Source organism: Castanea sativa, chromosome 10 (assembly GCF_040712315.1).
Source record: "Castanea sativa cultivar Marrone di Chiusa Pesio chromosome 10, ASM4071231v1".
NCBI classification, from domain to species: Eukaryota; Viridiplantae; Streptophyta; class Magnoliopsida; order Fagales; family Fagaceae; genus Castanea; species Castanea sativa.
In genome coordinates, this window is record NC_134022.1 from 27,341,999 (window position 1) to 27,360,624 (window position 18,626).

General features: G+C 32.2%; 1 pseudogene; it reads left to right on the plus strand.

Annotated features, from left to right (window-relative positions):
* Nucleotides 1-1,042: 1,042 nt before the first annotated feature.
* On the plus strand, nt 1,043-9,753 carry LOC142613794 (potassium transporter 5-like; annotated as a pseudogene).
* The last annotated feature ends 8,873 nt before the right edge of the window (nt 9,754-18,626 follow it).

Here is an 18,626-nt window from a genome sequence, read left to right on the forward strand (position 1 = left end):
AACCCTTTATTTTAAAATAGGGGTCTAATAGTAATATTGTCATAAAATGATTCAATTCCATTCCCTCTATGTTACTCCCAAACAAGATTACTTACATTCCATTCATTTTCATTCCATTCCATTCCTTTATTTTAAAACATCCAATCAAGGTTACTTAATTCCATTCCATTCCATTCTTTTCCATTCCTTTCCCTTACTTAAATACATTCCATTCCATTCTTTTCTATTCTCTTATGATTATTTCATTCCATTCCATTTCATTCCCTTATAAACTCCCAAACAGAGCCTAAGAGTGAAACAAATAGTATTTATTATTTGTTCCACTCTTAGCGTCTTTAAAATGAAAAACTTAAACATATTATACTGCAGTTGGTAAATATAAAATGAAAAAAAAAGAGATAAAAAATACTAATAAGAGTTTTGTAACTTTTTTTATTTTTTTATAAATAAGAGTTTTGTAACTTAAGTAGTACTCCTAGTGTTTTCAAAGGAGAAATTTAGATTTAAGTTCCTCTCTCCATTTTATATATATATATATATATTAAATTATAAAAAATGAGTTTATTTTATATTATTCTATTTTAGTTACGTCCATATTGGCATCTTACCCTGACAACCTTAGAAGTCTCTTTGGAGTTCATATACATTTTATAAAACAAACTTTATTTTATATTATTCTATTTTATAATATTTTCACAATAAATCGTAAGTGATAGGGTGTTACTAGTTGTTATTGTTGGGGCAAAAAAATAATTTTAGTGTTAGGCTCAAATTTGAACCAATAATAACTAATTACCTATGATTTATTGTGAAAATATTGTGAACGTAGAACTATTCTTCTCATATTTTTTTATTTTTTCAATTTTCTTTTCTTTCTTCTTATTATTAGAGAAACACATTGCATGAGGTAAGGTTTTTTTTTATTTATTTATTTTTATTTTTTATTTTTATAATTTTTTTGGGGGAGGGGGACACAGCTCTTTTAGTTTGGATATAAATATGCCACACCCTTGCATCTAGGAAACCCCTCCCGAGATCTCATCATTATAGGAAAAAAAGATAGTCATTGTGATTTATTTGGATCACTTTGTACAATCCCGGAGTGCTATATAGAAGGCTAGAAGCTATAGCTAGCTAAGGCAGACGGCAATCATGGAAATGTCAGGTGATGTAGTAGAAGATAATCATAAAACCGAAAAAGCCAGCCGGAGGAGGAGGAAGTTCCTCCACAACTACTCAAAGGGAGAAAACTTTCATGGCAAAAGTTGCGAAGATTCGACTCTTTAGACATCGAATCCAGCAGCGTACGAGGTCATCATGCCCATGGCTCCAAGGTCTCTTTCTACAAATTCACCTTCTTTTTTTTTTTTTTTTTTTTTTTTTTTTTTTTAATTTAGATTCTGGCTACATAAGTAACATAACATCTTTAGATTCTTCACTGATGCATTAGTAACATATGATTGTTGAATTCTTAGTTAAACACTTAGATTGTTGAATTCTATATATATATATATAGTTTTCATGTCAAAGTCAGTCCAAAATCTGGACCGATCATATGAAAGATGTCATCAATCATACCTCTTTCAGTTTCAATCAAATCTTTCACATAGGACGTAGGTGTAATGGACCATACTTTTTTGTTATAAACTTAATACCGTTGTATAAAAAAATGATATACATTTCGTTAATGTTCTAGTTAAGAATACCAAGTAAAATTGACAAAAAATTAAGTAAAGCCCCTTAAATAAATTTTCTTATTCATCTTTATTTATTTATTTATTAATTGACATAAATTCCAATTTCAACGTTCAAATTGATAATTTGTGGTATATTTTTTTAGACTGTGGCATGGACTATGATCTTGCATCTAGCATTTCAGAGCATTGGAATTGTGTACGGGGACATAGGCACATCACCACTATATGTGTTTGCAAGCACCTTCCCAAATGGCATCCAGCATAATGACGACATTTTGGGTGTTCTTTCTATCATCTTTTACACCCTCACCTTGATCCCTTTGGTTAAATATGTTTTCATTGTCTTAAGGGCCAATGACAACGGTGATGGTAAGATTTTAGACCATTATTATTTATTTAATTTCTCTTATGTTAATATTGAAATACAAGTAGTACATCAAGTGAATATATTTCTTTTTATTTCTTTGTCTTACTAGAATTGTTGATATGCGGGATGCCAGCTTTGTTCGGCTTATTTTTTAAATGCTAACATATATTTGTTTATTTTATATCAGTTTTTTTAAAAACGATATCTTACTTCCATTTCTTGTGTGGGTTAAAATACTTAATATTCTAAAAAAAAAAAAAATATTAAATTTGCGTGTTCAATGCTAAATTCTTTAACAGTTCTTTTATCAAACATTAGTTTCCTTGCGCAGATTTACACATTAATTTTAAAATTATTTATTTGAAAACTAAAAAAGTGAACGGGTAAATTTTCTAAGTGTAAAACTCCTTTATAGTTATATAATCTTTTCCATATTCAGCTAGCTTCTTCTGTTTCATATACCAAATATTCCTCCCACCTCAATTTTGTTCTTTGTTTAATTACTAGTGGATTAACTGTGAAAAAACTGTTCACTCTTTCTCTAAAATAAAAACCCTTCCACGCTAATTTTTTTTCAATTCCGTTTGGGGAGAATGTTTAGGCTTTGTCAATTTTTTATCCTTCAAAGAAGAATATATTGAATTTATAGTTTTTTAAAACAACATATTTTTCAAGACATTAAATAATTTTATTTTAATACTATAAACAAAATAAACTAAAAAAAAATTCATTCAAACACCTATTAACAAATTTTACTAGGAACTAATTCCCAAATATTATAACAATGAATTATTAGTTTAATAATATCTTTTTTGGATATTTTTTTGGGTACCTAATGGTAATTATTTTATTTGTGATGTTTTTTTGTCTGTACGTAGTTCAAAACATCACCTTCTCTCTCACACTATTTATTATTATTATTATTTTTAAAAGTACTCCTATCTTTTTCAAAACATTTCAAGACTTTCTTTGAAGAAAAAGTTCGCCCCAAACTCTAGTTTCTTCCAATCTCAAAGTGATAAAGTCTAAAACTTTCATGTGTCACATTGTCAGTCTGCCATTTGGTGAACGAACATTGGCCCAAGAAAAAACAGAGTGAGAAAGACTAGGTTGTAGCTGGGCAGTAAAAGTAAGAATGGAGGGCATGCATTAACTAGGGAAAAGCTTGACTAGCCAGGTCCTTCTATATAAAGATCGTTTCTGAACAACAGATTTTAGCGTCTTCTACCAATTAAGTCAAAAGTTCAGACTATATAGGGCAAAACTGGAAGCACCTGGACTCTTTTAGAAGAAGAAAATAATAATAAATCCCTTTTGTTTTATGGTTAAACTTCATATGTATGAGCTCAGTGGGAGTCCATATTCAAATATTTCCACTGCTTGTGAAGAAAATTGAGGCTGATGGGCCATATCTGATCCCCAGGGGGGTGGAGATTTTAATATTCGTGATCGAGCATGTGTGCGTGGGCCTATAATATTATATTGTAATGTAATAGATCGACTTCAACAATAATGGTCCTTTTATATTGCTCATATCATATGGTTTTTCAAAAGTCTGTAACTTTCATTGACTGATCAAATTTATAATACGTAATAAAAAAAAAAAAAATTGTAGTACGCACAGATACAGACAATACATGCACCCACCCATATAAGAATTACCTGTGGTGAGTGATGCTACATTGCAGGTATAATTTTATAGTCATTTTAGTCCAAGTTTAGATGACATCATGAACATGTTTTGAATAGGCTACTGATTATTCTAATTTTTTTTCTTCAAGAAATAACATATATATCTTGCCAAAAAAAAAAAAAAAAAAACAGACTTGGAACAACTTTTTCGATTTAATAGTTTAGTTCCTTTAATAGAGAGAGATTACATAATAATCTTATTTATTAATTTATTGAATTTTTTCCTAAGAAACAAAATTAAAGAACATGAATTGGTACCCTAATTATTAATGGGTAATCAAATTATTTCAGGAGGGACATTTGCTTTGTACTCTCTCATATGCCGATATGCGAAGGTCGGTTTGATCCCTAGTCAGCAGGCTGAGGATCAGGAGGTCTCAAATTTCCAGCTTGAGTTGCCAAACAACCGTCTAAAGAGGGCATCTTGGCTTATGTCTAAGCTGGAAAATAGCCAGTTTGCCAAGTTCTTCCTTTTGTTCGCCACTATGCTTGGTACTTCCATGGTGATTGGGGATGGTGTGCTCACTCCTTGCATCTCAGGTTTGTTTATTTTCTTATTTTATGTTTCCCTAAAACTATATCAATATAAAATAAAACATGCATAGGAATAGGACAATCACAACCGATGTCTCATAGTTGGTGGGGTCTATATACTAGTTACTACCCCACATGTTGAAATATTGGTACATATAATCCTTACTAGTTACTACCTTTATGACTTAGCAAAGAAAAAAAAAGTTACTATTCCTTCATCTTTCTCACATATTGCAGGAGAAAAAGTATCAATTCTAGAAGAAAAAGGATTTACAAAAAATAGAGAGGTTTTATTTTACTAGCTATTGATATTGTTTGAATAATTGGAAGCAAATACACTAAATACATTTAAACTAAGGTTTTAGAAATGGTTAAAAAATGTCACTGTCAAAAGAAAATAGCAAAATGGTATATGGAGTTTTAGTGCAACAATATTAATGATTTATGTTTCAAATTGTGCTATTCATAGAAGAGGCCGCCTTGATAATTTTCTTCGAATGTAGGCAAGGCATCTCTTGGCCGCATGCCATTTAAAATTTCTTAAAGATATATATATATATATATATATATATATATATATATATATATTTGTTGGAATTTACTAGAGTTTCGTCTCTTAATCTCTCGCTCATTTTCTTCTTCGACTTTTGACTTATTTTCTGTCACTTTTGATGGCAGTTTTATCAGCAGTGGGAGGGATCAAGGAAGCTACATCTGCAATGTCAGATGGTATTCACTACTACCCCACATAATGCAAAGCCTTTTTCTTTTATGGATTGCCAATTCAATTTTTTCTTTTTTGTTCACTTTTACATGCATGATGCATGGTATAATTACAATATGACTATTTTTGACTCTCAAAAAAAAAAAAAAAAAAAGGGACAAATTTTCGTTTCCAACTTTGACTGCTAAGTAGTAGACAAAATTGACTGAATTTAATGACTTACAAACAGGATTTGAATCCAATGACTCTTAAGGCAAGGCAAGTGAGGCACGTTTTGAATTGGAATCTTTCTTCTGTTTTTTTTTTTTTTTCCCAAAGGAAAAATAGACTATCGAAAATGAAATGTAATATGCTGTGTTTCCACCCTATGTCACCTTGACAGTTACAGGGTCGATATATGCACAACAATAAAAAGATAATTAGGTTAATTCTATTTTTCCGAATAATTAAGTTCAGATTGTAATCTCTTATAACAAGAATTTCAAAGCGATATATTATTGCAATAAAGACATCATTGTAATCATTTGATATTAATTATTTTTTTTGAAGCCATTTGATATTAATTATTTTACAATTTATTGGAATGACAAACATGAAACGAATACATCATTGCAAAAACTTGATATTAATTATTTTACTATATATTGTAATGACAAATATGAAAAAATTATTTATTACAACAAATATATCATTGCAATAACTTGATGTTATTGCAATGATTTTTTGTAGTTGTAATAAATATTTTTTCTTGTAGTGAATTAAAAAAACTTGAGGACCAAATTAAAAACATTACAAAAATTTAGGACCAAAAAGTATTTCTTTTGGCCAATTTCTATATAGAAATCACTTTTAAACATATGTACAAGAACTGCCAATTTAACACTTTCAAACACAAGTACTAAGAGGCTGTTTGGTTTTTTTTTTCATCACTCCTCACTCCTTACTCAATTTTCGTCACTCCTCACTCCTCACTTAAAATACCCCAATTTCTTATACCTTCCTGTTTGGCACATTATTTCCAACTTCTTTAAACTCAAAACTTTGTACTTGCTGTGGGACTCATACCTGAGCACTATGTCAGACATTCCTGTTAGCCTACCCGCCTCACACCATTTCATCATTCCATATCACCCACTTTTCATTTCCTTTTCCCTTTAGCCTTGTTACTCTCCCAAAACCAGAGACACCAAAACCCTATTCATGGACTCTCCAATCCTCACCAAGGGCGCCGCACTGGCGCGGCGCCTCGCCACCACTACCACCAAGGGAAGACGCTGCACCGGCCGAGGTCAATGCGGCGGTCTTAGAAGCACAAGCTCAGGCGTAGTGCCATCTCCTTGGACGAAAAATACCCCAACAAAGCACAAACCTAACAAAGCATAAACCCAACAAAGTCGAATCGACGACCCATCTTTCACACAATCATTTTAATCAAAACACAAACCCAACAAAGCCGGATCGATGACAAACACAAACACAAACACAAACATAATCATTTCATAGATCCTTTTTTTTTTTTTTTTCCTTTTGGATCGACGACAAAGTCGGATCGAGTCAGATCCGAAATCTCTGATCGACGACCAACGGACCTTCGACGAAGCATCGGTGGTCCAAGGCTTGGTCATCGGTGGCCCAGGTGAGCCCTCCGACGACGCATCATTGAGACCCATTTGTGAGTTGTTCGTCGGATGGGTCACGTTTCTTCAAAGGTCTTATCTTGCCATTGTGTTCGCTAGTCTGAGCTATGGCCGCCGCGGGTTGGATGAGGTGGGGGCTCGGTTGGCGTGGCTGGGCAAAGGGGATGAAGTGTGAAGAGGTATGCTTGGATGAGGGAATGGAGAAGAGTTTCTGTGGGTTGGGTTTTTGGTGTGAAGGAAAAATCCGTTGGTGGGATCGTGAAAAGGAGATCTAGACTTGACAAGGCACTGACCGTGGGTCTCTCAGTGTATGTTTAATTACCAAAATGCCACTATAACTGTTTCCATAACTTGGAAACACTTAAAATGTGTTTTCAGTTTTCATAACTAATCACTCAAAAATCAGAGAATTGAGTGATGGAAACAAAACTTGAAAACAAATCCAAACAAAGTTTTTTTTTTCGTGGGACTCATATATTTTGAGTTATAGGTGATGGAAACAGAGTTATGAGTTATGGAAACAACAAATCCAAACAGTCCCTAAGTTTTTACTTTGCCAAAACTAAGGGCACAGTCAAAAACTATCTGTACAAACTTTTTACTACTGGCATCCAAATGTGGTACCGGTTCTTATTGAAGCTCGAGTAGCTAAAATAGAAAACTGCATGTACCAACTTTTTAGGGATGATTATATTATAATGCATAAATAAAATCAACCCAATTAATCCTTAATCCTAGTTAATCATATTATCATTCGTATATTGCAATATTTACACTACAGCTTCTTTCTGTGCAGAGATGATTGTTTGGATATCAGTTGCCATCTTGGTCCTCCTATTCAGTGCTCAAAGATTTGGAACTGACAAAGTGGGCTACACTTTTGCCCCAATAATTTGTATTTGGTTTGCATTCATTGGCGGAATTGGCATTTTCAATTTCTTGAAATTTGATACAACTGTTATCAAAGCTCTAAACCCACAATACATTTTCGACTATTTTAAGAGGAACAAAAAAGAAGCATGGATTTCCCTTGGTGGTACTGTTCTTTCTATAACAGGTTAGAATTTGGTTGCATAATGAATCTATATATTTGATAACTTGGAGAATCCATTAAAGAGTAAACTTAGAGAATCCATTAATAGAGTGTGTGTTTAAATGAAAACAAATGCAGGAACGGAAGCTCTATTTGCTGATGTTGGGCATTTCACAGTTAAGTCCATACAAATAAGTATGTGCTCAGTGATCTATCCGGCTCTCATATTGGCATACGCTGGACAAGCAGCCTTCCTTCGCAAGCACAGTGACCTTATTAGGGACCCCTTCTTCCAGTCTATACCACGTAAAACAATTAATTCAGTCTGCTTATTTTTCATCTTTATGAAAATTGGATTGTTTAAAAAACTTGCATCTTAGAAGAATGAAGTTTAATTTTAAAAAACTGTACTTTCAAAATGTGCGGTTTGAAACTGTTGTACCAAACTATTGTTTATATTTTTCTTGATGAGGTTCATCATATATACCTTTGTTTATAATGTGTTATATTTTGACTGACCGTGGTGGCTACTTATATGATGCAGGTTCTTTGTATTGGCCAGTGTTTGTTATAGCTGTATTGGCAGCCATCATAGCAAGCCAAGCTATGATTTCAGGATCTTTCTCTATAATCCAGCAATCATTATCGCTGGGGTGCTTCCCTCGTGTGAAAATTGTGCATACATCGGCTAAGTATGAAGGACAAGTTTACATACCAGAAATTAATTACCTTCTAATGTTGGCTTGTGTTGGGGTCACATTAGGTTTCAGAAGCACTGCAAGGATTGGCAATGCATATGGTAAAATTGCCAATAGCTTCTATAAAATTATCATTTAATAGCCTCTTTGTCAATTAAAATTTTTAAGCTACGTTCTTTACTGCATGCAGGGATAGCAGTGGTGTTTGTTATGACTCTCACATCGTCCTTCCTGGTACTAATCATGATAATGATATGGAAAACCCACATAGTTCTCATTATTTCCTATGTTCTTGTTATTGGCACTATTGAGCTTATCTATTTAAGCTCAGTCCTCTACAAATTTGACCAAGGAGGGTATCTTCCCCTAGCCTTTGCTGCAATATTAATGATTATTATGTATGTTTGGAATGATGTGCATAGAAGCAAGTACTATTATGAGCTTGATCATAAAATCTCTCCTGATAAGCTCAAGGAAGTTGTTACTAGCACAAACTTGAGTCAAATGCCTGGGCTAGCCATATTCTACTCAGAGCTTGTTCAGGGTATCCCACCCATTTTCAAGCACTATGTTTCAAATGTGCCTGCGTTGCATTCGGTCCTTGTTTTCGTGTCCATCAAGTCACTACCTATAGGTAAGGTTCCAACTGATGAACGCTTCCTCTTTTGTCGAATGGAGCCTTATGAGCTCAGTGTGTTTCGTTGTGTTGTGAGATATGGATACACAGATGTGCGCAATGAGCAAGAGCCTTTTGAGAACTTGTTGATTGAAAGGTTGAAAGGGTTTATTGCTGATGGTGAATTTTGGTTGTCCCAGAATGATCTCAACAAGGATGACGATAGTGGAGAATATTTAGATGAAAGGGAGGTTGATGGAGAGAATAATGAACATAAGGATGTAAAGCAGGTTGATGAAGAGAAGCGACAAGAAGCAATAGACAAAGAGATTGAGGCAGTGAACCAGGCATGGCGTGCCGGAGTTGTACACTTGATTGGTGAGAATGAAGTGGTTGCGGGCAAAAGAGCTAGTCTAGCGAGGAGAATTATAATAGATTATGCTTACAATTTCTTGAAGAGAAATTTAAGACAAAGTGAGAAAGTGTTTGATATTCCTCACAAGCGAATGCTAAAAGTTGGCATGACTTATGAACTTTAGAACATGATTTGATGATGTTGAGCTACAATGGGAGCATGGCAAAGCTATGGTGATTGTTGTCTCTCACACCTTATTTTCAGTTGCCACTTGTGATATTAATTCTGTACATTAAGAATAAGCATTGCAATTTTGTACATGACAGAGGAATGGCTCATTTAGATGTAATACCTAATTATATTTATGTTAAAGAGAAGTTTCTTTCACTACAACAAAAAATGTTTATTATAACGAAAAAAATGGTTACAATAACATCAGAGTCATTGCAATAGTTTATGCGAAGTGTTGCAATAAAATTTGAGGTAATAGGTTTCGTTGCAATAAACCTTAAATATTTTAATGACAATTGAGATGTAATAATATATTTTGTTGTTGCAATAAACAATTTACAACTTCGAATATCTTGTAGCAATATGCTATTATATCAAGATTTTTTTTTTTTTGATAATAGATTGCAAAGAATTGACAAAAATAATTTGGGTCAAATTATTGCAACGGTATTTTTATTGTAATAGATAATTGTTTCATATTTTTTATTACAATAAATTGTAAAATAATTGAAATTAGATCATTGTAATAATATATTCATTGCAGCTTCATGTTTGTCATTGCAATAGATTGTAAAATAATTGATATTTAGAAATGTTATTAATTCCATTCCGGACCTCATTTCGGTTTGTCCAGTGGAACGGAATATTTTGGTACCAGCTTATTTTGGTGTACCATTTCAAGGTGTTTCAGTTTCCCTAAATAAATAAATATATATATTATTGCTATTATATAAAATAATGAATTTAATTTAATATTGTTAAAAAATCTAAAATAAAGTGGGATTAAAAAATATATTTATAATTTTTTTAGAAATAAAATTTACATTTTGGATAATTATAAACAATACAATAAATGTGAAAGTCAAAAATCACTTATTGCATAATGTTACCCAATTTTATGAACAATCAACAGCCAACAATGTTATTGCTTATGAATCCTTATTGCATGCACAATATTATGAATGGCAAAAATTGTGTGGCATGCACGTTTTAAGCAAATTAAATTAAGAAATAAAAAACAAAGGGTGAGGTTTAGGTCCAATGTCCAGTTTGTTAAGGACATATTTCATGTAATTAGCTAATCCTATGACAAGATGCACTTTATTTGTATTTGGGTAAATCTAGGATAAGTTTAAGATTTCAAGAAACATGTTGTTCAAGTCAAGTGTTAAAGCCATGAGGATCTGACTAAGAAACAAGTGAAGAAGAGCTATTTATTAAAGCTTGACAGCAATCTCGACAAAAAGACTTTTATTGAGATTTAATGTTGAAGCTCGACAGAAGCTCGACAAAAACTGTTTCTGTCGAGATTTACGAAATCAGAAATTTCAGATCTAATTTTTGATGCTTGTATATTTATATAGGGTTTATTTTCTCATAACCCTAGATATATATAAGGTTTTTTTTTTTTTTTAAAGGCCGCCTTGCATGTAGAAAGTACCCTAGTTCATTATTCTCTTTGAAGAAGCTACTGCATATTTACGTCAAGGATTTTGTGACCAAGGAGCTTCTTGATCTTTATTGTTGATGAATTGAAGAACTTTGCAGCCAACAACCTCTTCAAGTTGCTGGAGTTAGTCACGTACTGGGATCAGTACATCATTGATTAGTCAGCATAATGGGATTCGTGCATAGAACTGAAAGATTGCCGCTATAATGCAAGTCCAATTGGGTATTAGGGTAAGGGTTCAACTGTAGAATGGTATTTCGGAATAGGCCAAAGAGTTTGATAAGATTCCTTATACCTGTAACCGCATGTGATTGATAGTAGTGGATTCTTGAGAGTGGTGACCTTAAAATCACCCGGTGGGGTTTTGCCTCGGTGGTTTTTCCCATTCGTAAATAAATCACTTGTGTCAAATTTATTTTTCTCTGCATTTAATATAATTGGTGATTTGTTTGTGCTACCACGCAATTGCATGTAATTGAACCTAATTAATTAATTTGGGTAATTAATTAATTAATTTGCAAGGGGTTAATTCATTTTAACCCAACACAGTTGCATTGGACCCGTTGAGATTATAACACGTATTCACTTTTAAACACATGTTACTATCTTAACAGATCCAGTGTACTACATGCATTGGACCTAAACTTCACCCAAAAACAAAACCCCAAAAGTTCACAATCACATGTTCACTTCATAGGTACCCATGTGAATGAGCTTTCAAATCTCACATTTATTAAGTTTTATCTCCTCTCTCAGCATTCAGACATCAATCTTCTTAAATCTCACTTTTCTCGCTTGAAAGTTAAAACACCCACTAAAGTCAAGCTAGTTCAAAATTTCCAACCTCACATTTTTCTCAGATTTTTACAGACGCATTGTTAACATCAACAACCAGCAAGGATCTCCTTTACGGCAAAAATAGTACTCTTCTCCTCTAATCTTTTTTCTCATTGTCATCTCCTCTTCTTCTTTGTCTTCTTCTTTATTTTTTAATTTTTTTTCTTCACCAAGGCTCAGCTCCGTACCGGTAGAATCTTGAATTTCGGCTGGAATTCATTGAAACGAATTGTTACGCTTGGATCACACCAAAATGGGCCGAAATTTCATTCGAGGTGGAACAAGGGGGTGTGTCATTCCGGTTTGTATACTGGTAAGAGATTTTCTGGCCGTTTCGGCTAGAATGGAATGTAATTCATAACATTGGTATTTAGTTATTGCTATGTTATATTTGTTGCTATAAGCCATCTCTTTGAAATTTCTATTGTAATATATCGCAAAATAATTGGTATTAAGTTAATACAACGATTTTCTCAATTTAATTTATTGAAATTTTTTTTTATTTCTTCAATTTAAGTTATTGCAAAAAATTTCTAAATTCAATTTAATATTAAAGCCTCTATTGCAACTGAAAATTATAAATTATTGTAACTAATTATTATTAATGTAATTATGTACTACTTTTAAGTTACTATTGCAACGGCTTCTAATTTGTAGATGTGATATTATGTCTAATACCACTATACTAATTTTGTTGTATTAACACTTAACGTGATAAACTTATTTTGGTGTAGTGTTTAATGGCTTCAGGGATTTTGGATGTGCAACTCTCCAATCCTTGTTAAGAGCTTGTCACATGAAAAGTTGTGATTCATGTGAATCATGTGATAAACCCAAGCAATTGTCAAGACTCTTGTACCTTAACACATTTTCCAATGCACACAATAACAAGAACTTAGGTTCAAATCCTCTCTCTATTTATTGCCAAAAAAAAAAAAAAAATTGAAGAAATCATAAAGAAATATGATAATCTTAATTGGTAAGCTTGACATGTCCTTTGATTCTATGATTTATGAACTTAATTATATAAAAGAGGGTTAATGACCTTCTTGGTTTAATAGGTTAGGTGATGTTTTGATTGGAATGGTGTGAGATAATTCGTTTGCATTACACTGTTAAAATTTTAGACTTTCTCATTGCTTGTATATATTTTCTTGTTCATCCCAGTGGATAGGCACCATTTGGATCTAAATTATACCAATTTAATAGCTAAAAAAGATTACCCAGTTTTTCTAATATGATGGAGCATTGCAATAATCAATTCGCGAAGTACTAATTATTTTAGAAATTAAACCATGAATAACATGAACAAAGTTGTGTCTTAGCTTTTTTGTTATTTTTCCACTGAAAAATCTAAGATTGATCCCAATAATCTAATTATCCAATTGATTGTGGCATGAATCCAAAATTAATCATTAATAATTTAAAAATCACAATAATATTTTTCTGCAATCCAAAAATGCAAAAAAGATAATCATAAAGATTTTGGTAATGGAGGGAGGGGGGGGGGTAAATAGACTGGAAAGGGAGTGAAGTGACTCATCGATATGAGGCATGAACACTCTCACATGGATAAGTGAGTGAAGGAAAACAAGCTAGTAAAGAGTTAGGATTGAATGAGCAAAAATGTATTGACCCCTTGCAAATTAATTAATTATCCAAATTAATTAATTAGGTTCAACTACATGCAATGGCATGGTAGCACAAACAAATTACCAACTAAACTAAATGCAGCAGAAATTAAATTTGACACGGTAATTTATTTACAAATAGGAAAAACCACCAAGGCAAAAACCCTACAGGGTAATTTTAAGGTCACCACTCCTAAGAATCCACTTATCAATAATCAAGCGATTACAAGTAAAATGAATCTTTCCAACTACCCTTGGCCTATTCAAATTACCAACTCACAGTTGAACCCTTACCCTAATACCTAATTGGAATTGTATTGTAGCGGCAATCTTTCTGTTCAATGCACGAATTCCAGTACGTGACTAACTCCATAACAACCCTTTGATTGATGTAGTTGATTTGCAATAAATTCACATAGAAACACTAATAAGATCTTCAATGATGGTGTGAGAGACTTTGCTTGGCTATAGAATCCAAAGGCGTACAAGAAACGCAGTAAGAACTTTTTCTTCTGTAGGAGGGGGCTAGAGTTTCAAAAAGAAAATCTTATGAAGCTCTCTAAGGTTGGTTTTTCTTTTTCCACCTCCTTATTTAAATAGGAGCTCAGTGGACTCTCATATTCTAAATAGGTATACACAAACCTTGAGTTTTCCTAGTTCGAATAGCCTTTTAGAATAAAAACGTTATTGGCTATAGCCTGAATCCCGTAAACTCGATAGATCGAGACATGTGTCAAGTTTTGATGAATCTCGACATATCGAACTTCTGTTGAGGGGGGATCGAGCTTCTATCTAGAAGTACTGGTCTAACAATAGTTGTAATAGGAATATCAATGATAGGAATAGCTATAGGACTTTATACGAAGGATGTAACCTCTCCCCTGATCTTTGATCGAGAACTTCCCCCCAGACTCTCTTCCTTACTTGCCGATTCTCCCTTCTCACTCTAGGGGTGGGACTCTTCAAATAAAAAAGAAAAAGAAAAAAGGAAAACCACTTCAATGGTAACCAACCTCGCAGGAAATTTCATTATAGAATAATAATTGTTACAACCAATCCATACTTCCACACTTTTAATTACAAAAACTTATCATGTGATGGACAAACACTAAAATCATAACAAATATTAAATTTTAATTGGACTAATATCATTTTCATTTAGACTTATAGTATCATTGATAAGACTTTAATTATGTACCAATCATAACATATTGTGTCAAAGTATTAAAAAAAATAAAAAAATTATGAAAACTTTTTGTGTCCCTAAGGGATTGTTTGTAATTTTTTATAGTTGAACATTATTTATATTTTTTTAAAATATATATAAATAAAAAGATATATTAAAATATATTTAATATTATTTAAAAATTGAAAACATATATCTAAACGAAGGTACGAAACCGGCCTAAATTTTAGCGGGGACGGAATTGATGCATAATGGTGATGGATTATAATTTCTCAACACGTCCAAAGAATGTTGAATTTGATGACGGTCCTATCTAGTCCAGAAAACTGTCAATAATTAATTAAAGCACGTGAAACATGACGGCCAGGACTTTTTTTTTAACGCCTTGTGGAGATGCTAGCTGGTTTGCAATTGTAATTTGCAGGTTGATGATTAATGATGGGTACGATTAATATATGCCCTCTTAATAAATTTATTTTTGAAAATTTTTTATCAAAAATTGAAAATATTTTCACATATGCCCTCTTAATAAATTTATTTTTGAAAATTTTTTATCAAAAATTGAAAATATTTTGAAAATATTTTCAATTTTTGATAAATTTTTTTTTAAAAAATAATATATTATTGTGTATTTTTAAAAAACACATTAATAAAAACTATTAAAAATATGGAATATCTAGCAGGTGCAGCCGTGCAGGAAAACCTATTTATTTTATTATTTATTATTTATTATTTCAGGCGGCGTGCAATAACTTTTACAGCGTTTTGACTAAAATTGCAATCAAAATATGAACACGAGTTTCATAAATTGGCGCATTATCTCATGTGATGAAATTATATGACAAAAGTTAACACGGCATTAATTTAAGTAAAATTTTCAATTTTCTTTTTCATTAAGAGTGATGTGGAAGTTTTTCTAAATTGGTTTATTAATAACTATTTTGAGGGCATCTATTAACTTAATTATTATCAATAAATTTCTTGTAAGATATGATAAATACAGTGAAAAGATTTGAGTTATAAATTTTTTTGTTCAAAATACCAAAAGTTGCCAACCAATTAAATTACAAGAATTTTAACATCAACCCATTTACTAATTGGGATACATAGTACGATTGTATTTGTGATTGTTGTAGGAAATAGGTGTAAAGTTGTAATTTACAACTATTTTATGTTGGCTTTAATTTTGTGCCGAATTTGATTGTAATTTTGTTTAATCTTTTGTGCCCTGTAATTTATGTGGGATTTATTTGTAAGAGTTGTGAGAGAGAGAGTGTGTGTGAAGACTCATGACATCTTTGAAGACAAAAGCAGTTTTCGTGGGTAGCTCGCGACTAGTGTCTTGTGGGTAAGGCCTTTCCGCGAGATACCTGCTAAATAGTATGTTTTGCTATTTTGTCTTATCTGCTCCACTAATCTTCATATACACTATATATACCATTATTTCCTACATATTGAGTAGAGAGCATCTCAGAGAGAAAACCTTAGCCACAAATCCTTGAAAGTGTGAGATTGTCATACCCACAATTCTCTACACCATCTATTGTGATTTTCTTCTACTCCTACCTCTCAATTTCCAAATCCTTGAGAGCTTGACAGCCCAAACACTTACCACACCTATACTGAGTGTCAAGTGAGGTTTTGGTGCTGCTGGGAAGTATTGAAAGAAGCCAAGTTCTGGCAGATGCAATTGGGCGCATTGCAGGATCTGGAAAGCTAGATAAGACACGGTTTCGAGAAGCCTTGTTGGAGTAGGAGCTTGGAGGGCTTAGATGCACTGGGTAGATTAGGCTTGGAGGGTCTCTTGCTATTTGTGTATCCCAACTTATTGTCTAGTGGATCGATTTACTGCTTTGAGGGCGGCGGAGAGGTTTTTCGCCGAGTTCTTCGGTTTTTTCTTCAATAACACATTGACATGTTATCTTGTGTTTGCATATCTTTCCCTACTCTTTTAGCTTTCATTTTACTACTGTGATTTGTTAAACATGGTTTATGGTAGTTTTATTGTTTGTTCATTCGAATTTACTCTATTCTGCACTTAGTTTAATTAGTTAGAGTAAAATCAACCGAGCCGTAATTTATTAATTCGGTTCTTGTGTTTTTAACACAAATCCGAGTTTTCAATAGGGATTTAAGGTATTTAGTTTTAAACTATCGAAAAAGAAGTGTATAGTTAGTTTTTTTTAGAAGAAAAAAAGTAGAGTTTTAGTTATAGACTTTTTGTGAAGAGTATTAACTTTAAAAAAATAAAAGAAATTAACGCTTAAAGACTACAAATATTATTATTTTGAGAAGAAAAGACTACAATAATTAAAGTGCTTTGAGTAGTTATATCTGTTTAATAATCAAATTGATAAAAACGATTAGAGGTGAGAAATAAACAAACATATAAAAAATTGCATTGTATGCTCATATATATATATATATATATATATATATATATATATCTGAAACCCAATTAATTCAATTAATTACCAATTATTATTATTAATTATTGTTGTTGTTGTTGTTAAGCACCGTCCCTTCTAATTAAGCGAAAGATACCCATAAAAAAAAAAAAAAATTAAGCGAAATATATGATGGGCCATAAAAACAGTGGACTGCCAAACATTTTATTTTATTTTATTTTATTTTTTTATAGACACCAAACTTTTGTAGATTCACTGAACCATTTCTCTACTCGTTTAAACTCTTCTCCCAAAAAACATTCTACACGTTTAAAATACTTTGAAAAATCAATTTATTTTATTTTCAACAAAAGGGCAAGATTTAGGTAAATAATATCATATTTTCCAAGATAGTTAAATGAAATCATATGGTTGACTAATCATTACAAGCATATGGTTTAATTTAATTTGAGAATCTAATATACAACATTTAAGGAATTATAGATAAGTTTTTTGTTTTTGTTTTTGTATTTTTTATTTATTTAGAAAAAGGTTAGAAATACTACATAAATACTCTACAATTCTCCGTGACTTGAACTGAAGTCCTTAGAGCATTCTCATCAAAGGTGGGATAAATGCTAAAATCTATTTTTAGTAGCAAAACCATTAAAAAAGCCCCTACATCAGTAGTGCTAAATTTTAAATTTTTTAGCATATTGTTACAGTAAGATGTTATTACTAACGAGTAATTCTTAGGTACTCCCGGAGTACCGAGAACGGTACTCCTTTCTTTCACATTCATGATGGGGTCTGCTCATTAAATTTATGGTGGGGTCCATTATAAATATGAAAGCAGGGAATATCATTTTTTTGTACTCCGGACGTATTTAAGAATTTTCCATTACTAATATCCTACTGTAGTAAGTTGCTACTCATTTTTTATTATTTTTATTCCCCTTCTCTCTCTCCCCTTGGATCTCACTATCTGCTCTCTCTCAACAAGAATAAAAAATGATAAAAAAAAAAAATTTTAATGAAATGGTAAAAAAAAAAAAATTTTGATATTAAGTGTATTATAAAATGATGTGTTAAATACTATATACATGATTTTATAGGTACTAAATATTAAAAATTTTTAAACTCCTTGATGAGAATGCACTCAAATTAGATGAGGTGACTTCCTCTGATTATCACCTTTAGGCAATTTACAACACTTTTCCACGACGCCTTGGTCTCATCTAAGGAGTCACCGACTCACCGTGACTATAACTCAGTCCCATCCCATGACGTTGATCACCCAGCTAGAAATTTCCAAAAGGGTATCTTTAATTGATAGGCATTACATCTAAAGAAATGTGTACATGAACTGTATAAATAACAAGAGGCACACAAATAAAATTTTACCATGTATCAATGAGTACGCACACGTTAGAGCCGTGAGAGTGTAAGTGTCCACGCGGTCTTGGAAAAAAGGGTATTATTGGACCCCACAATTCAAAAATGCCGGCTGTGTCTTTTGCATATTTAAACTTCACCATCCCCCTCACATCT